Source organism: Gorilla gorilla, chromosome 14 (genome assembly GCF_029281585.2).
Source record: "Gorilla gorilla gorilla isolate KB3781 chromosome 14, NHGRI_mGorGor1-v2.1_pri, whole genome shotgun sequence".
NCBI lineage: Eukaryota > Metazoa > Chordata > Mammalia > Primates > Hominidae > Gorilla > Gorilla gorilla.
This window is the reverse complement of record NC_073238.2, coordinates 121,332,833-121,354,168: the sequence shown is the minus strand read 5'-3', so window position 1 is coordinate 121,354,168 and position 21,336 is coordinate 121,332,833. Positions and strand designations below refer to the sequence as shown.

The window sequence follows — 21,336 nt, the reverse complement described above, 5'->3', positions numbered from 1 at the left end:
TGGGTGTGGTGGGTTACATCTGCAATCCTAGCACTTTGGGAGAATGAGGTGGGTGGGTCACCTGAGGTCAGGAGTTCAAGACCAGCCTGCCCAACATGGTGAAACCCCATCTCTACTAAAAATACAAAAATTAGCCAGGTATGTTAGCGTGTGCCTGTAATCCCAGCTACTTGGGAGGCTGAGGCAGAAGAATTACTGAGGCGGAGATTGCAGTGAGCTGAGATCGCGACATTGCACTCCAGCGTGGGCAACAGAGCAAGACTCTGTCTCAAAAAAAAAAAAAAAAAAAAAAAAAAAAAAAGTCTCCAGGAGGGTTGTTCACAGTAAACCAGTAGCAGACCTGGGGAACCCAGTGGCAGGCTAGAAACTGGTAATTTTCACTGGGCAGTCCTTTTAGTGCTCCCTCAATTTATATTGTCTAGGGATAGTAATCAGAATCCTGTCCTCTGCTTTTCCACGTAGGATACATTTTTATGTACACAATTCCATTTGGTCAGATTTTAATCCTGCAGGACTTCATTAAACAGCTAAGGGGTGGGGGTGGAAGGACATCATTTCCTCCCTCAAAGAACTGACAGTCCTACGAAGGAAACAGATACGTGACTTTGATACTGGGCTGCATGAAAATGTGCATAGTTAGGCCCACTGTGAAATTGCTGCTGAAGAAGCATTTATGTGAGACTGGGACAAGTACCTGGGGATGATGAGAGGAAATATTTGCGGAGAAAAGCATGGCGTGCAGGGCATGAATAGCTTAAGGAACTGCATTAGCTCAGCAGTGGAGATGGCAGCCGTGTGACAGATTTGGAGAAAGCCAAGAAGCCCTTTATGCACGGATCATACATAGAGGAATAAAATCAAAGATGACAGGATAAGGTCGGTGTGGAGCCATATTATAAAGATTTGAATGTGATGTGAGCCACATAACGAATATCTTATATATGGGTCTGAGACCCGTCACTCCCTTTTCTAGACAAGGAACCTGAGGCCAAATCTCATCGCTACTGAGCTGCTGTGTGGCCTTCAAACCCAGATCTTCCAGCTCCAACGTGTTGCACTGTTCACGTTGCCTCACCATGCATGTGACCTTCCATGCTGCTCACTCCCAGGGCTGGGAAACTCAGTTCTTCACGTGTCTGTTACGGGTTGGATTGTGTCCCCCTAAAAGATACGTTGAAGTCCTCACCCCTGGTCCATGGGAACATGACCTTTTTAAAAAAATAGGGTCTTTGCAGATGTAAATAAGATGGAAGTTAAAATGGGATCACACTGAAATAGACTGGGCTCTTAATCCTATATGATTGTGTCGTTATAAGACACGGAGAAGAGCTACAGAGACAGGAGCACATGGAGAGGAGAACGCCATGGTGAGACACAGATGCCACGGGATGACGGAGCAGAGGCTGGAGTGGGGCAGCTGCCAGGCAGGAACTCTGAGGGTTGCTGGCAACACCAGAAGACAGGACACGGCCTTGGTGGTGCCTTGACTTTGGCACCTGTATTGTTGATTTAGAATATGATAAATTGAGAATACATTTCTAGCCTTTTAAGGTGCCTGTTTTGTGGGAGTTTGTTGCAACAGCCCTGGGATACTACTATTGGGTCCATAGCAATTCTGCAGCAAATGTACAACTCTCCGAGTGTCTGGTTTAGATCAAGGACAGAAATGATAGAGAATCTGTAAGAATGGACAGGCTTCCCTACCTTCAGGCAACTCAAATCTGGAAGTCACCTTGCCTCCCCAAAGGGCCAGTGCTTAACATTCTCCCTGCACCCCCTCCTACCAGCTCAGAACACCACACTGTGGCCTGCTCCACACCTCACCTCCTAGGAAGAATACAAAGTTGTCTCTCCTAGAGAGGAAAAAAGCTGCTTTCTTTCCCAGCTCTTCCTATCTAAAGCGGCAGAAAGGCAAGCTAAACATCCTCCAAAAGGGTAAAATTGGGCCAACCCCAGGCTCATATAATTTGTAAGAGCATTTTTAAACCAGAAAGCGAAGAGTTTGACTCAAAAAAAGAGAGACCATAGGAGACATCCACTGTTTCTTCTAACCTCCTTTGCCCCTGCCCCTTCCTCTGATGAAATAGTACTCAGTGATTTAAATTGCCTGGTGTTTACATACAAACTTATCCCAGAAACACATTTTAGAGTTAGTAAAACTATAAAGATGCCAGGACGGAAAATTTAGAAGGCAGAGTCAAAAGAAAAGGGCTGACTTTTCTAAAAAATATAGAAACCAAGGCCAAATAACAAGGATTGTTCTAGAATTCAAAACAGCTTTGGAGAAAGTTTTTTTTTTTGCCAACAATGGGAAACTCAGTAAAGAGTCAAAACAAGAGAAATTCTAGCCAAATAAAGAAAAGAAGGAAGAATGGGAAGGAGGAAGTATGCATTGATTAACTGTATTCTATTCCAAGCATTATTCTAGCTGATGTCAATGTGGTATTTTATTTCATTCGCATGAGAAGCCCGTAAGATAAATATTACTGAACTTCATTTTACAGATGAGAAAACAGAGACATAAGGAGTTGAACTTATTTACCCAAGTCACACAGCTAATATATATATATATTCCTAACTCTCAACTGAAAAGTCCAGTGTTTTCTTTTTGTTTTTCAGAATTCCCCAGCCAAGCAAGAAGAGTGGAATTTTGACATCCTGATTAGAACGTATCTGTACGTGAGATGAAAAATCAAAGAGGTCAAGCAGATGATCATGTACATTGGTTTTGGTTTTGGTTTTTATTATGAAGGATGGATAATGAGAGCTTCCCGGTAAAAAACACAAAACTTTGTTTCGTTTATACAGTTTTGTTCAAGTGTGAATAAACCAGGCAATATTGCAAGAGGAGGAAATGTGCTGAGGAAAATGACAATTATTTGCCTGCTTTTGAATCTTAAAATATTTGGCGCAAACCTTCAGAAGAGTTCAAAGATTTTTTCCTACCAGCTGTAAGTTAAATATTAGAAGCGAATGTCCTCATTATAAGGACAAACATGATGCAAGAGCATAAAACTGTCAGTGTTTCAAAGAAAATTATATTTCTTGTACAGCTCGTGTCTTCTGAAAATGCACGAGCTCAATTCTTTTCTCCACTCGCATGTGTAGCCCTTGTGTTGGAGTGTCCACAGCCTGATGCAAAAGCTGCCCTCTCAAAGATTTTGAGCAGTTTGCTTAACTCAAAGCATAAGTAGAGGACAGGCATGGGACTGTAGGTCATGAATATCAATATTTAAACCCTAGCTCTACCATTAACCTGAGGCACCATTGTCACCCTCTTTTTGGAAGCATCCTTATCCATGAAATTGAGATATTGCAGAACTGTTATAAAGACTAAATTAGATGTTTTGTGAAAAATAGTTGCTGTAGTAGGTTGAAGGGTGGCCCCCCCACAAACAATAGGTCAACTTCCTAACCCCTGAAGCTTATGAGTGTGACCTTATTTGGAAAAAGGGTCTTGCAGATGTAATTAAGTTAAAGATCTTGAGATGAGATCAACCTGGAATGCTCTGGTGAGCACTAAATCCAACGGCAAGTGTCCTTAGAAGAAACAGAAGAGAAGACGAGACCACAGGGAGGAGGCCTTGTGAAGATGGAGGCAGAGATTGGAATGATGCAGCCACAACCAAGGAGCTCCTGGAGCCACCGGAAGCTGGGGGTGGGAGACAGGGAACAGATTGTCTCCTGGGGCTTTCAAAGGGAGAGAAGCCCTGCCGACACTTTGATCTCTAACTTCTGGTCTCCAGAACTGTGAGAGCAGAAATTTATGCTGTTTTAGCCACCTGGTGTGTGGTGATTTGTTACGGCCCCACTAGGAAAGTAGCGTGTCTAGTCAGTGGTAAATTTGTAATCACTTATTCTGTCCTCCGGTTCTTTTCCTTCCCAACTTGAATGAGCCCTCATCCAGGGAACTAGGAAATGATCCCCTACTGTCTGACCTGTCCGTCTTGTATCAAGTGTCACCCATTCTACCATGGCATCACCACTGCATTAGTCCATTCTCACGCTGCTATGAAGAAATACCACAGACTGGGTAATTTATAAAGAAAAGAGGTTTGATTGTCTCTCAGTTCTGCATGACTGGAGAGGCCTCAGGAAACTTACCATTATGGTGGAAGGCGCCTCTTCACACGGCGGCAGGAGAGAGAATGAGTGCAAGCAGGGGAAATGCCAGATGCTTATAAAGCCATCAGATCTCACGAGACTCACCCATTGTCACGAGAACAGCATGGGGGAAATCACCCCCATGATCCAATCACCTCCGCCTGGTCCAGCCCCTTCACACATGGGAATTATTACAATTCAAGGTGAGATTTAGGTGGAGACACAGAGCCAAACCATACCAGCCACCATGAACAAAAGCTCCCCATCATGTCTGTAAATGCATCTTCCATGGTGACATGCGGTCCTGGCGGGGAGGAGAGGCAGGCCAGATGCACTTGAAGATTTTATGCAGCATTCGCCAACATTTAGTTCTCCTCTGTACCGACCACTAACTAGGTGCTCCACACAGTCAACTCATTTAATCTTTTTAGCAAGTTTATGAGGTACATACAGCCCCATCTTACAGATGACAAAACCAAAGCACAGAAAAATAAAGTAACTTGCTCATGGTCACAATGCTAGTTAATGCCAAAGCTGAGGGATCCATCATTGGAGAATTCTTGCTTTTCACTACTGTGTTAGTTCCCTAGGGCTACTGTAACAAAGTGTCGTGAGCTGGGTGGCTCCAATAACAGACACTGATGGTCTCACAGTCTGGAAGCTGGAAATCCAAGATCAAGGTGTCGGCAAAGCTGGTTCCTTCTGTTGGCTGTGAAGGAAATGTCTGTTCCAGGCCTCTCTCCTTAGCTTGTAGACAGCCATTTTCTCCCTGTGTCTCCTCACATTTTCTTCCTTCTTTGTACGACTGTGTCCAAATTTCTTCTTTTTAAAAGGATATCAGTCGTATTGAACTAGAGGCCACTCTAATGGCCTTGACTCTATCAGTGCCTCCCGAGAGCTCCCTCAAACACCATTGCCAGGCCCACCCCCAGAGCTTCCAATTCTGAAGGTCTGGGATGGGGCTTGAGGATTTGCACTCCTAACTCATTTCTAGCTGCTACTGCTGGTCCAGGAATGGCCTTGAAAGCCGCTGCCATAGACAGTGGTAACTCTGGAGGTGGGGAGACCAGGGGAGAGGCACCTGCTCCAGGAAGCTGGGAGACAGGGTCCCGAGCTAAAGCAGTGTCGGAGGGCATGCAGAGGCGAGGTGGGGTCAGAGCAATGTCAAAAGGCAGAATCTGGGGACCAGCTGAATATTATGAGAAGGGGGAAGGAGCCTGGGCTGCCCCCAGGTTCCTGGCTTTGGCGATTGGGTGGACTAGGTACACACACCCGGGCCAGTGGATCTGTGGGTGATGGGGAGGTAGGTCCTGTCAGGTGAAGCAGGTGAAATAGAAACAGGTTTCAAATTGGAGATGCTTTTCAGAGAGATGGATAAAGCTATCTGATTTGGAGCTCAAGGAGGAGGTCTATACTAGGGAGTTGCTGGGTTTTCTAACCATCTTATTGACCCATTTCTGTAACATTTACTTGATTAGCCAGGAAACTGATTAGATATTTTCAACCTGTTTCATTGCTTTAGAATATGATAAATTGTCAGTGCCTCTTTGAGTGTGTCTTAAGCACCAAGTGCTCACAAATAGTCACGAAAAATACAAAACAGAAAGTTTTGCATCCAAATTTTGCATCACCTTCTTAATCACCTTCTTGAAACAATATTTGCTAATCACCTTCTTAAAACAATATTTACCAATGAATTTGAAATATTTACAATATGGTCTGGTTTATGCATCCATGCTTTCTCTTCAGGGATAAACCAGGTCATCTACTTTAAGTATCACAATATAAAATGTATAATTTGTATTTTATTGTTTTATTAATAATTTTCTTTAATCGACTTGAAATTACAAGCATCATCTTTCAGTTTTTTTACTGACATGTAAAATTTCATTTACCTCTACTATTATTAAAAATACACAAATGTTTTTGGTTATTAGAAAACAACTAAAATATGAAATATAAATAAGCAAAAAGCATTCAATTATCATGCCAAATTTGGCAAATATCAATTCCAATGTGACGCCTATTACTCAAAATACCAAAACGTTCTGTTGTTATCAGATTATAATTTTGTAGACTTTTAAGAGAAAGCTTTGTGTGTTCTGTGTTCTCCCCATGAGAAAGGTCATTTCCCAGGCTCCACAGATGCCTGTCGTGATGTTTGAGCCAGGTCGTTTTTTGTTGTCACATGAAAGGCTCTGTTCAGCTGGTTCCTCTTTGTCCTGAGTCGTGACCACAGAGCACTCCTTCCAGGAAGGCCTCGCTGGGGAAGCTGTGGAGACCATCAGCAGACAGCAGCACCATCGGGGCCACCCCAGCTGTGCCCAAGGTCAAATACTCTCGTAGCTCCCAGCCTATGAGGAAGAATAACGGGGAACCTGGGCCTGGTCACTTCTGCTCCACGCAGGACTCCAGGGAGAAATCTTTGTTCTGGAGCTCCTGCTGTGGACTGAATGTTTGGGTTTAGATGAAGTCCTGAGGGTAAGGCCCCCCACAGTAGAATTAACACCTTTATAAGAAGAGGAAGAAACTTGAGATTTTCTCTCTCTCTCTCTCTTTTTCCTGCAGACCCCAAGGAAAGGCCATGTGAGAGTACAACCAGAAAAAGGGCCCTCACCAAGAACCCCACCCTGCTGGCACCTGATCTCAGACTTTCAGCCTCCAGATCTGTGAGAAAGTAAATTTCTGTTGTTGCAACCCCCAGCTTGTGGCATTTCATTATAGCAGCCCAAGCTGACTAAGACAGCTCCCACTGGGTGGTCTGACAATTTGTCACATCTGTGTCACGGTCTGCAGCTCCCCTGCCCTACCCCGCTTCTTCCTCCCCTCCTTCCTCTCATAGTTGGTAGACCTACAATCTACAGATTTCCTCCCCGATCATGCACAAGTGGTCCCACACAACCCCACAAACCTAACCATACTCGTCACACCTCCCCTTAAACATTTCAGTAGCTCTAGGTGTTGATAGTGGTCAAAATCCTTAATGTAAACCACGCCAGCCTCCCCTCTCCCACTCCCCTATCTCTGTGCCTCTGCGCTCCTCACTCCGGCATCTCTCCAGGGTGGTGTTTGCACCATGCAGCCTTTGTACACATTGCTCCCTCCTGGAGCCCGCTGCCTCCATCTCCCCCTCTTCATCTGGCCCATCCTTCCCTCTCCTTCCAAGCTCAGCTCCCCCTAACTTCTCTGATTAAGCAATTCCTCCTAGTATTCGTTCTTATGGAAACTTGTCTCTTGGAAACACTCCAGTGTTAATTATACAATCAATGTCACTACTGTCCATCTCCCCCACTAAACCATCAGCTCCATAAGGGCCAGGACCACACCTTTTTGGTACTGCTGTTGCTTTTGTGCCCACGGTGCTATCTCTGATGTGGAGTGCAATGCCTGGCAAAAAAAGTCGACTCTCAAAGAGCCTTTGTGGAATAAATGAATAAGTAAAACTTCATGATAAACATGAAAAAGCTGAGGTTCCTCATGCCAAATTCCATGATTAAAGATGAGAAAATATTGTTGGTTTTCTTTCTTTGCTTTTGGTAAGTCTTTTCCCTAGTTTCTTTTCCTGGAATCAGTTAATGCAACTAAAGAGTATGAGATCTGAACTCTGAGATCCAGCCCTACAAACAAAATGCAGTATTTGTAAACATTTAGCCCTGGACACTATGCCAAAAAGCTTGTGCTGGAGTGAAATACCACCATGTGGCATGGAGCTGTGGAGATTTTCTTTGTGTGTTTAAATTGAATTGGGGGCTTTGGGGCATTCCTGGAAAGCCCCTCCCCCTGAAAAAAATAAAAATGTTTTTCGAATCCTCTATAAACTTCCATGTCTGAACCAATTCTCAATTTCTACCCCTTCCTACTGCAGAGTTCAAAAGTGGAAGTTCCTCTTGCTTAACTTCCGGAACTCAATTTCACTGTAATCTGGGCTTTTCTTTCCAGTACAGAGGTGAAATAGGTCAGTCATTCAGTTAAACTTCCAATCCACAGTTTATTAGTGCTGAATCCATAAATCCTCAAGGAAGCATTAGCAATTGAGAAAGAATGAACAGTTTTGATAGGGACACATTTTCTTCCTTCAATCTCAGCTAGAAATCAGAAATGCTGACCCATCAGCAAAGCTAGTAAGCCAGCTTCCAGCCCATGGTCAGCTTCCAGCCCATAGCCTGCACATCTTCTCAACATAGGAGAAATGTGTGATGTGAATGAAAGGATTAAACTAGCAATGTCTTTATGACTCTATGACCTAGCAATAAGCTCCATGAAGGCAAATATTTCTACCTGCATTATTCAGAGCCCAAAAAAGTTTATATCTCTCACTCAATGAATATTTCTTGAATGATCAATGAGTAAATGAGAAGACTTAGTTTCAGACACTTTTCTAAACATTGTATATGTATCCATTTATTTCATGCTGACAACCACCCTACAAGGTGACAACTATTGCTATGCCTGTTTTCAGATGTAGAAACCATAGAGAGATTAAACAACTTGTAGAAGGCCATCAAGCTTGACAGTCATTTTTCAGGTGGCCAGCCAATGGTCCCCACTCTGAGGATCAAGAAGCCAGTGCTTTCCCAGGCAGTGTCCTCCAGGTAGACCCATGCCCCCGCATGCCCACACCACCAGGAGGACACTGGCCTGAGGTCCATATTCCCTTGCCAATTGCCACCCGACCCTATATATCTTCCTAGATATCTGGGCTTGCAGTGTACTTGCCTGGCACCCACCATGATCACACTCATTATAAGAGCATGTTTCTACTAATGTATGACCTACACTATACTGAGTTAACCATTGTGAAGAGTATCTATTAAGCAGAGCAAGTAATTGGTAGGAGCAACAAGACATTTGAGACAGAAGAAGTTGTGCTTTGCTAATGTATATTTTGTATATACTGCTGACTTCAGTAGCTGGTGACTATGAAACAGAATCTACTTTATTTTAATACATAAGGAATTACGGCCCACGCCCCTGGGCCTACATGCTCACCTGGGAATGCGCTCTGTGTGGGTTCCACCCTGACTTCTTCCTGCAGCCGTGCTGCTGCCTCTGCTTCCCTGGACACTGCATCTCCCTGGGACCCCATAATATCTTGAGAGGAACACTGCTTTCCTAGTTCCACCAGCACAAATGACAGTAGCTATGACTTCTAACAGGAATGCACAGCAGGCTGAAGGTTAGCAGAAAGAGGATAGCCCCTCCTAGAAGTGGGGGTCACAGTCCCTCCTAGAAGTGAGAGTTCACAGATCCAGGGCTCCCACCAGACTTCAGCAGCCCTGCCCAGCTTCCCCTGCCCAGGGTGCCCACTGTCAGAAACCAAGTCTGCCTCCATCAGTGGGAATCTTATTAGCTCCGAACTTCTGAATCCAAACTTTACTTCCTCCTGGCCAGTAGTGAGGTCCTTTCTCAGGCCAACGCCCACCTCCTAAAGAAGAGCCATAGCTATTTCCTGCAGGGTGTGTCCCATTTCCCACCCTCTAGGGTCTAACTCAGAAAAGCTGAACCAAACAATGACAATAATTCACAGAGCAATACCAAAGTCTGGCTTATTCAGTCCTAAATAACACCAAGTGTAGGAATCCGCCAGCCCAATTCCAGAAACTCTGTGCTGAGCCCAGTTTCACTGTCTTCCCTCCCACAGGAGGAAAAAAACGAAACAAAACAAAACAAAACAAAAACAAAAAACAACAAAACAGAAAAAAGAAAAGAAAAGAAAAGGCTGCTAGTTCTTCATGCCATGGTCCAGTTTTCCAATTCACCATCCAAAGCTCACACAAGAACTCTCTCATACCCACACCCTCTAAGAATAAGCAGTAATTTTTAAGCATAAAGCAATTTAAATCATGATTCAAGGGGGGTGAGGGGCCAGGAAATCCCTGCGTATGATTCTGCAAGAACACAATCTTGGTAATGCCTACAGTTCATACTACTCCATGGGATGCTGATCAGCTCAGCACGAAGCATCTGCCCCTATGATATGCCTTGATACTCACGGGTTTATCAGGGCTGCACTAGGTCACTCCCGTTTGCTCTTCCAAATCCACCTTCCCTCCCTCTTCGCCTCGCTGTCTGCCATGCTGACCTGTTTAGATAACAAGCTCTCTTGCCCTCTGAATTTCAGTTATTTGTTTGGCCAATGACGAATACTGATGAAGATCAGGAGGACTGAGTTTGGAATCCTTAGTGCTCCCGCTCTCTCCCTGTGGGGTCACCAGGAGCTGGCTGTGTTCCTCCAACTGAAGGCTGCTGATCCTGTAAAGGTATCCTTCCCTAGATGATTTTCCCATGTCCCAGTCTCCACCCCCTCCCCCAGTCTCCACCCCCTCCCCTTGTCACTTTGGGTGCAGGGGTGGTAACAGGACTGGGCTATTACACTATTCCTTGGAGTTTCCCCAAAACTTTGTAAACAGTCCCTTTATCATCTTCATCTGGGATGCCAACCATTTCCTGTTGGGACACTGATTCATGCAAGGGCTTTTCCAAGAATAGCTCACTATGACTGAGAGAACTGGATGGCATGGGTTTATAGACAAGCAAAGAAAAGATCTTCCAGTAGCTTCATGAAACTGCTGAAAATCCCTGTGTATGACAGTGTTGGCACATCCAGTTTTCTTCTCTTCTATCTCTACCTGACATCCCTTCCTCATGCTATAGCTGGTTTGTTCCCAAATACAATAAAGAAAAGTATCTGAAAGGAAACAATGCAGGTCTTGGCACCTATAGGCAAAATATATTATTATACTTGTTTTCGTATGACCTGGAAAAGAAACAACACGAAAAGAAGAGGAATTTTATTATGAGCTGGACAGCCTCCATCCCTTGTAAACTAATATTAGGACTTATTGCTTTTGAGTCTATTTTATATAAAATATTGGCCATACGCATGTTTTCTCTTTTATAACTACTCACCCTGCATATATTATCGAATGTTTAGCCATGCACTAAGATTCTGTTGTATTTTTAAATTTTAGTGTTTCTCAAATGATTTGAAAATCTTCATTTACAGTAATGCTTAAAGGGTCCACAGATATGATAATTAACCAAGAAATGGTAATTCTGTTTGTCTTATGAACTACTCCTGTGAGACCGGGGAGCTACCTGCTATCTTGGGGAAATATTCAAGAGAACTAGATGTAAACAGCGAGATACACACAAAGCAAAACTTGGGGGCAACATGGAAAAGGAAAGGCTTTGGGCAGGCTGTGTGCGTGGCCTGCTGGAGACATAGATGAGTACGGCCATCTAGCATCACTGTGATCTGTTTTAATACAGGCTTACCTTTTGAGTTTCCCATTTGTCTCTCAGAGGGACCCGGCACACTGATAGTGGCTAGAGCAGAGATAAGAAGAGAAGAAACCCTGTTAGCTCCCTGCTGGGAGTCTTCAGTTCTCCAGGGAAGGATTACACAAGTCAGCGTGAAGAGCTCCTGAGACATTGATTTCCCACCGCCTGCAAACCACCTTTACCTCTCTGGGTTTTGTTCATGGAACAAAACCATAAGATGGGATTGAGTTCATGTCAGAATTGCCTTAAAAGTAACTATCATGGTCAATTCTCTGGGTCACCTTGACTGGCCATGGGGTGCCAAGATTAAATTTCCTTCTGAGTGTGCCTGTGAGGGTGTTTCCAAGGTGAGATTGGCATTTGAACCAGTGAACTCAGTAAAGGAGATGCCCTCCCCAAGTGGTTGGGCATCATTCAATCCCTGGAGGGCCTGAGCAGAATCAAAGGCAGAGGAAGCAGCAGTTTGCCCCTTTTTGCATCATCCCTGACTGCTTGGGTTGGGACATCTCATTTCATCTTCTCTGGCTCTAGGTACCTTCCATAGGAAGCATCATGATCATCTGTCACTCAGTCGCTGATAGATGCCAGGAACTGCACAAGGTACCTAATACACATTTTCTGGAGTCTCCCCAGCAACTTTGGAAGTCAGGTTTGATATTCACCACTTTACAGAAGTGGAGACCAAGGACCAGAGAGAAGGGGACCCCATCTGCCTGCAAAGCCTCATCCTCCCTGCTCCACACTGTCAGCTTCCCAGATTCTCAGGCCTTTAGACTGGGACTGAATTACAGACCCAGCTTTCCTGGTTCTCCAGCTTGCACATGCTAGGTCCTGGGACTACTCAGCCTCCAGAATCATGCGAGCCAATTCCTCATAATAAACCTCCTTTTATATCCATATAGAATGTGTACATCTCCTGCTGGTTCTGTTTCTCTGGAGGACCTTGACTAATACAGTGATTAACACAATTTTTCTCTTCATTGGTTTTCAGGTGATTGAGATCATCTTGCTCACTGATCAGACCATCTCAAATCTACTGGGAGCGCTTGGCCAGCCTTCCATGGGTTTCTCACATTCTCTGAACTTCTGTTTCCTCAGAGGGAAAATAGAGACAATCTTCAGATCACTGAGTTGATGTGAGGAGTGAGTAAGATAATAAATATGTAGGTATCTGACACAAAGGCTGACACAGAAGGAGCACACTAGGATTTCACAGTATAATAATAGAGTGTGAATTTCAGCTCCAAACTGTCTTACTCTTTCTATTCTATGAAATGCCTGCCATTCGCTCTCTAGGCATTTGCTGAGCATTTGGTCCCTGAATGGAGAACCCAATGAGGACATCAATTCTGCTTCTGTGACCAGCTCCTGTGGAGGGTTTCCACTCTGTTCCCTAGCAGTTATCAGGTCTAAAAAGGATTGCAGATAGTTCTGGGCAAGACTTGACTAACTGGAAGTGGTGGAGACCCCAACCTACAAAACATGTAAAGAGATGGAAAAAATAGAGACCAATTCTCCTACAGAAAGAGGACTCCAGGGAAAATCACTAAGCAGCTTCCATAGGAATCGTAGTGATCATCTGCTATGGAGTCACTGCTTGGTGCCAGGAGCTGCAGCAGGGGCCTCATACACATTTCCGGGAATCTCCCCAGCAACCCTGGAAGTCTGGTTTTATAATCAGCACCTTACAGAACTGGAGACTGAGGACCAGAGAGGACAGGACCCTGTCCATCTACAAAGCCCCATCCTCCCTGCTCTACCCACTGCCCTGCCCTGAGAGCTGAATTGCTGTTATGAAATAAAAAGAGGCCTGTTCTTTCTGTGTCCAAGGTACATTGCTAGGAACAATGGGTGGAAGTCACAGGACGACAGATCTCAGCTCCACATCAGGAGGAGCTCTGTAACTCCGGGGTGTTCCCAGACAGAAGGCTCTGCCTCCCAAGATGAAATTTCACCTTGCTGGAGATACTTGAGCTTTGTTTGGAAGACAGAGTTTGGAAAGGAGACTTGAGACCGAAAGAACACCTGTACCAGATAGCTTTGAAGGTTCCCTCTACCCCTGCTAAAATTTGTTGCCTGGGAAATAATAATTTCCCAAATTCAGGGGAGAGAGAGTTACTTTTGCTTCTTCATCTTGTTCCTCCAGTGACTGAACAAAAAGCCCTAGGGAAGAGCTTCCCCCAAGTCCACCTCTAACACAGCCCATAAGTTGAAGGATGATTAGCTCCGGAGATTGAAATAAGCCCTGAAACTGATTCCAACATCTTAGAATAGGTGTGATTTTAGCTTGGAAGTGTCCTAAGTCATCAGTCTCAAGAGTAGTACCACTTGGCAGGCTCTTTAATCCCTACAATCACGCATTGGGGAGTAGTAATTCAATATCTCCCCAAAGCTTAGCAAAATAAAATGAAACATAAACTGTAAAATAACACAACTTTCTTGCATACAAAGCTTTAAAAAGAAAGCCAGCAAAAGTGTTTTAAACAACTCACAGAGTTCACATTGTATTGTGGAATTATTCTTAATGAAGCTGTTATTATGCTACAAGAATGCGATAAAACATCTGAAACCTGAAATTTCCTATTTTTATCACCTCCTGTAAAATTTTCAAAAGGGCCAAAATGATTTGTTTCAAAATGCTTATAGGAATAATTGGATTGAGAGTTTTCATGCCAACTTTCCATTTGGAATGAAATCTAGAGACTGTTACTTCATAAACCACTGAAAATATGAGCACAAAATGAAAAGGGCAAAATATTATAGAATATAAGTATAATCAAACATAACATACCCGGGAAGGAACTACTGATTTACCATCTCCCAGTGTGTGGCTCAGCACAGGGACCTCTTTTATATAACAAAGTGTTCACAAATAATTGGTTTTACCTGAATCCCCTAATTTCTTCTGGAAAAAGAAATGCTATATGCATGAATTTCTGCACACAAACACATAATATGAAGTGCTGATCCCACACTGGTTAATTTTGAAACAAAATATTATTCTGAATTGTTCATGAAGATGATATGCCTGCTCCCTTAATCTTCTCTTTGCAACACAAATCTCAGCTAATCCTTGTTACAAACTGGCAAAAATCTAATCCTTGGCTGCTAAGCAAATGCATTTTAGCAACAAATTGTGTATGAGAAGTTTATTTAAGATGTGATTTCTTGTAACTGTTCTTGCCAAATGACCAGATAGTAATCATACCCTCAAATGTGTAAGTATACAGGAAGATATTACTTATTTTATGGTTTTAGATTTAATTTTCAACTCACATCATTCTTAAAGCCATTCTTAAAGATTGGTCACTTAGGGAATGGACAAAGTCTCTCCTCCTTTGCAAATCAAGTTTCTGTGTTCAGTGGAAACCTTTTCCAAAGCATTCATCTCTGTCAGCATACCTAGTTCATGCTCTGTCATGAACAGCTCCCAGCATTAAGTGGAGCAATTCCATCTACCATCTGGCTTTGTGAGCAAAAAGCTTTTTTTATATAAAAATATGAAACTAAGCTACCCCCGTCTAGACTTACAATCTTTCCAAGGACATTGTCCATCTCCTCATTCATTCCAAATGGATGAAATTTTAGATGGAACAGTAATAAGAGGTGAAAGGTTTGGAATCTTATTTAATATGTTTACTTGAATTGTTTCTAAAGAACATAGGAGTTGGGATCACTTTTTTAAAAGTACCACTGTCCCTCGGAAGCTACTCAATATTTGCTTTTACTATGTGACAATTGAGCACATTTTCAAAAATACAGTAGGAAACACTGTGTAACAGAAGCAACATGGATCTTATTTAGCTGTTGCAGACGTTGGTGGTTAAAACTACCCGACTTTCACTGGTTGATCTGGAATTAGATCTCCTACCCTTTGGTAACAGTTCCAACCACATAAGTTTATACTAACACTCTGGATAAAATCACAGTTGGAAAAAAATAAACCTAAAAAGTCACTAAAACAAGAGTGAGTCTGAGCTCTCTTTCATTGTTCTTTTAACTCAACCTATTTGCTGCATGTGCAAAGTTGAGTTTGTGTTTCAGTCATGGAGTTGGTTTTGTTCTCCATTTTTCTTCAGCACCCACCCAGGACAAAGTACGCTGTATGCCGGCAAGTGTGGTCAAGACCATATAACCTGAGTTCTTCCTGCTCTTGCTGCTGTGAAAATTTTAAACTGATTTTTTAACACTTAAACTGCATGAAAACACTTTCTTTTAAAAAACAGTATTGTTTTTGTTTTAAGAAAATTAAATGGAAGTCCATTAGGGGAGCAAGGAATATTCTCATTTCAACTGGGTAAAAACCCACAGAAACTGAGGCCACCTAGATGCCAACTTATCAGTGCAGAAATAAGCCTAGAATCTGAAGGATAAGATGTAATTCTGCATAAAACTAAGCTTCAGTACAAGAATATCCTGTTTCAGACCTAGTTGCACTGATCATCAATCAGTGTTGCCTACATGATCATGGTAAACCCAAAGTAGGAGCAATACAACACGTTTGAGTTGTCTGGCTTAATGTCCTTCGGCCAGAAAGCTGTGGGTTCTGACCTCCAGCTCCAGATCCTCCAGCTAGAAGAGCAGCCCTGGAGAATAAGCAAATGCACGCATGTTAGGGCCAGATTGCTAGGGTGGAAGCCGCACCGCTTGCTTGTGACTTTGAGCAAGTTACCTAACTTCTCTTCTGTCTCAGTTTATCAGCACAGTGAATGTTACAATAGCACCTACCTCATAATGTCATAGGGAGGATTTAATGAGTTAACATTTTACATATTTAAAAAAAAAAAAAAAGAATGAAGGCCTTTCTTTCAGCCCCAGATCTGTACTACTGCCATTTGGGGGAGAAGAATTTTCCTAGGACTCATGAAATACAAATTTTGAAAAGCTGTGTCCAACAAGAGCTGGAGTTACAGTATCACACACCATTTCCACCTCCTAAAGTGCTCCCTGTTCTCTGTCACACTTCTCATTCTGTTCTTTAACATCCCAGTATTATGAAAATCCACCCAGCTCCTTACAAAACTACCTCTCACCCTCTTTCCAGCAGCTCAGAGTTAAACTTGCAGAGGTTTAACAGTGGAAAGGAGAAAGAGCTGACAATTCGTTTATTTTTATGATGCCTTCCTATCAATGTGAACATTTGATTTTAGCCCAAGGCCACATGACACAGGGCAAAATTTTTAGCAGCAGAAAGGTCTTCCCAGGCCTCTGCATATCACAGCAGCTCACCTCATCCCTCTTAAGACTGTTTCCAGTCTCAGAAATACAAGCTAAACCCTAATATTGTACTATTGTTTTTTTAGTACAGCGTGTTGATTTCACTCAAAAGGGCAATCACCGTGACTAATATCAATCTTACAGTATCAATTTCATTTACATCACATCTCAGGTATAATGAGAAATGATTTTATTTTTCATTAACTATATTTTTATGTATAATAATAGAAAAATACCTAAAAGGCTTGACTGTACACATTATGAAATTCTATTGATACACTGTAGTTGTAATTTCTTGTGTATGTAATAATCAAATAATAAAGAATAAGTATCTCAAGATTGGGGCTGGACTATCTGTTGTGGTTAAAATAAAAGTTTAACCTCCTTCAAATAATAAATAGATGTCTTCTCTCATTTTAATATCTGTTCAGCCCCTATGAGAGCGCGTGAAGCTGTAGCTCTTGGAACCAACAAGCAAATGTGTGATTTGCCTTATTTACCACTAGGGGGGGTGAAAGCTAAGTTAGTGACCGGGGCTGCAGGAGTCCAAGGAAGAGAGAGAAGTGGGGGAAAGGCAATGAACATAACGCCAAATAAAGGGAAAAAGAAGAGGAGCGGCAATGCGGGAAGGAAGGGGGAGGAGATTTGCTGGACTCGGGGATGTTTAGGGGTCCGTCATCAATTTCTTCAGATCCCTCATTAGATGGCCCCACAAGTAAGTAATGGCAGCTTGGTGGGAGCCTGCCAAGGGCAGGGGACCTTCTGCTTCCTCTGTCATCTCTTCACCTCTGCAGTGAGTGCAGTGAAAAGTCCCAGGTTCCTGTTGAGAACTGGGATTTTTGAGGACTTATCGCCTTTGACCTGTAACCTACTGATAACGTGCTTGGTTTCATTTTGTTTTCTTGCTTAAAATCTCCTATAATCTCAGTGAGATAAAATGGCAGGGGGGAGGGGATACTGGGCTAGGAAGAGGGAGTGTTGTGTGGGTGCAGATCAAGCCGCAGCGCCCAGCCTCAGTAGAAATCTGCATTGCACCTCCATGCTTAAAAACAATATTATCTTCTTCCAAAAGTCATGTCACAGTCCACGTTTCCCAAAAATAGTGGCAAAAGTCCCTGTTGAAATGGATTGTTCATTGTCTGGTTTGAGACACTGACAAGAATAAACCTGCTGAGGCCAGCTGGGCTTTTGTCACTTTGGTTAAAAGCAACATTATTCCAGTGGGAAGGGATCCCGGGAGGAGGAAGGAAGGAGACCAGGAGGAAGGCCACTGGGGCAGAAGGCCTGGCCTCCTGGAAGAGTCAGCCACCCAAATTACCAAGTTCAAGGGGCCATCTGATCCACACCAGGGGCCCAGAACTTTTCTCCATGGGAGTCTTTTGTGCCAAGTGAGTCTGAACTCTCCCCTGAAGACAATGGGAAACCTCTGACAATTTTTAATCAGGCAACTGATATTATTATAAAACAGCCATGTCTTCATGCTATCTTACCATTCTAATTCCTAGCATAGCATCTATCCATTCATTCGCTTGTTTTAAATGCCTGTCTTCTGGCTAAAATGTAAGTTCTATGAGAGCAGGAACTTTGACTGTATTGTTCATCACAGATGCCTAGAAAATAACCTAGGTAGGACATTGCAAACGTTCCATAAATATTTTTCGATGAATAAAGTTTCATATTTTAGAAAGCTTCCTCTGGTAGCTTTGTAAAAGCTGTGGATAATGGACTGAGGTAGGGGGACGGGGTGGAAAGAGAGAGCAGAATTGGACACCAAGGCAAAAAGTAGGGAACATGCACTAATTTAACGCGTGTCCACTTCCAAACAGTTTGTGATATTGGTGCTGGGAACCGAAGGACAGAAGCCTGGATCCACAACGTACGAGCCATGGGGACTTACATACAAGGCATGCACAGGTATCGTACAGATATAGGACTTGGGGGTCGAATCGGGAAGTTGGGGAGGTGATGCAAACAGGTGGGAAGTCCAAAGAGGCCTGGTACAAACAGAAGGATAAACCAGTGGGTGGGAATCATGGAGATCCGAGGACAGGGCACAGCATCTGTAGTAGGAAGTAGATGCAACACTCCCCGCAGCCCCATCCCCCCAAAGAAAGGCAGACCCAAGAATAAAAAGCCTGAGAATAGAAACCCTGGAAGAATAAATATATAAAAGGGGGCAGACAGATTAAAAGGAGTGAAAAAGGGGCGGTTGTGGCTGCCGTGATGCCCAGGCAGACGCTGTCATCCTCTCCACAGCTGAGAGTGTTGGTGGGTTGGGGGGTGGTTGTCAGGGCTCCCCACTGGGTCCCTTCCTGGAAACGGCTCCCAGCTGAAGACAGCCACCCTGCCCAAGTTCATAGCACCATCCCAGGGGCAGCTGCATCCAATGACTGGTGCACAAAGGTGGGATGCAGAGGCCTGGCCCCTTGCCTCATGGTGATACAGCTCTGGGAGGCCCTCCCAGGTCAGACTCCATGCGAGATTGACCGATTCCCCTGCTGCAACCGCAACAAAGCTCAACATCTCCTTCTGCCCAGTGTTACCGCCTTTACTCCTTTGTAGGTATAAGCACTAAGATCACTCCCCAAAAAACTTCTTATGGAAATTTTTACCTGCAAGTCTATTTCCCAGAACTCAACTCAATACAGTTGGTGCCAAGAGTGATCCCAGAAGATGGACTCTGAAGTGGAATTGCAGAGCTGGCTCATCCTCCTGCTGGCTGGCAGTGAAGCCCCAGCCCTGGCTTGCCGGAGAAGTGCAAGTGTCAGAACTTTCACTGGTGATGACCTGGGGTGGGAAAGGGGTGGGAGAGAATACCCTGGTAGATGGCAATCTCCCAGGCTTTTGAGAGTTAGAAAAATTACCAGTCCTGAGAACAATGGACTCTAATGGCTCTGGATGAGTCACTGGAGGCATTAGAGAAAGACAATGTGAGGCTCAGGGCTGTGAATCATCATTGAAAGGAAAGTGTGAAAGGGAGAAAGCCTCACTGGAGGCATCGGAAGAGACTCACCTCCTGTAGCAGGAGGACTGAAAAATCTATGGATAAGGCCCAGGAATTAATTATAAGAATAGCAGCACTTCAAAAAAATTTGAATTCTTAGCTCTGGTTAGTCTGGTTATTGCTATGACAATGTCAGGGGCCTATTAGGGATGAGAGAGACAACAGAATTAATGCTCTCAAAACCTCAACTCTTGAGGTTGGGCACAGTGGCTCACTCCTGTAATCCCAGCACTTTGGAAGGCCCAGGCAGGCAGATCATCTGAGGTCAGGAGTTCGAGACCAGCCTGGCCAACATGTGAAACCTGGCCTCTACTAAAAATACAAAAAATTAGCTAAGCGTGGCAGTGTGTGGCTGTAGTTCCAGCTACTCAGGAGGCTGAGGCACGAGAATCGCTTGAACCTGGGAGGTGGAGGTTGCAGTGAGCCAAGATCACACCACTGCACTCCTGCCTGGGTGACAGAGTGAGACTCTATCTCAAAACAAAACAAAACCTCAACACTCCATGCAGAGCCCTCCGGGCCTACAGAGGTGGCCCTGACCTCCCTGTGAGAGGCTGTGCTCTGCCCTTGCTTGAACATGATATAGAAATCTCTGCACTGCAAGACAACACAGTGCTCCTCAGGACCCACCCCCACCTCCTGCCTTGACCAGACCCATCACTAGAGTCAAGTGAGACAGCATGTGGAGGGGAAATGCAGAGCCTGCTGAGCAAAGAAAGGAACCATGTGCCTAAAGGCGGCAGGCCAATGCGCAATGGCCAAAGCCAGAGACTCTTCATGGGACTGAATGAGGGGGATGAATCAAAGCAGGGGAAGCATGAAGCTGGAAAAGGACGAGTTTATTTATATGGGCACAGTCTACTGTAATAGATGATTTGCCACCCTGGCAAGGACTCTGGGAGATGTTTTCATCACACTGCTAGGATGACTCCTGGAACTTTGGAGAAAATTACAGCCCACATTAAGTAAAGATGAAATGCCACAAGTGTGTGATAGATGACGGAAGAAGAAATAAAACAGATCTTAATCCTTGAGTCAGTTTATCTGACCCAGAATCCACTAATTCAAAGGGAGGTCAGGTTCTCAGGAGCACCCATGGCAAGGGAACACAGTTATGGTTCCAATGGTTCTTTGCCAAATGTGCCTGTGGTCACTTGTTTAAACAACTATACAGTGGAAAAGCAGAATATGCAAACATGTTGAGAAATGCTGGACACAGGGCCTGAGCTGACATTCACAATCAGAGAACTCGGGATTCCTTAGGGCCCTCTATTGGAGTAGGGTGCTTGTGGGCCAGGAAATAAATGGAGTTTCAGCCCTGATCTGGGTTCCAATGGTCCATTTGACTGAAATGCAAGTCAAAACTACAATGAGATATAATTCCACCCCAGTTAAAATGGTTTTTATCCAAAAAATTGGCAATAACAAATGCTGGAGAGGATGTAGAGAAAAGGGGACCCTCTCATACACTTGGTGGGAAAGTAAATTAATACAACCACATTTAAAATACATTTAAAATGTACAAATACATTTAAAAATAACTACAATGGTATAATTGGGTTGTTTGTAACACAAAGGATAAATGCTTGAGGATATGGATACCCTACTTTTCATGATGTGATTATTTCATATTGCATGTCTGTATCAAAATATCTCATGTACCCCATAAATATATATACCTACTATGTACCCATAAAATTTTTCTAAAAGAAGTCTGTAGAAGCTTT

General features: G+C 43.7%; 1 long non-coding RNA gene across 1 annotated transcript; it reads right to left on the bottom strand.

Annotated features, from left to right (window-relative positions):
• Positions 1-5,595: 5,595 nt before the first annotated feature.
• On the bottom strand, positions 5,596-19,441 carry LOC109029326 (uncharacterized). Its single transcript, XR_002008383.4, has 4 exons — positions 19,218-19,441; positions 10,098-10,861; positions 9,094-9,216; positions 5,596-6,458 (listed from the first exon to the last, which is right to left on the bottom strand). It is a non-coding gene; the product is annotated as an uncharacterized lncRNA (long non-coding RNA).
• Between the last annotated feature and the right edge of the window lie 1,895 nt (positions 19,442-21,336).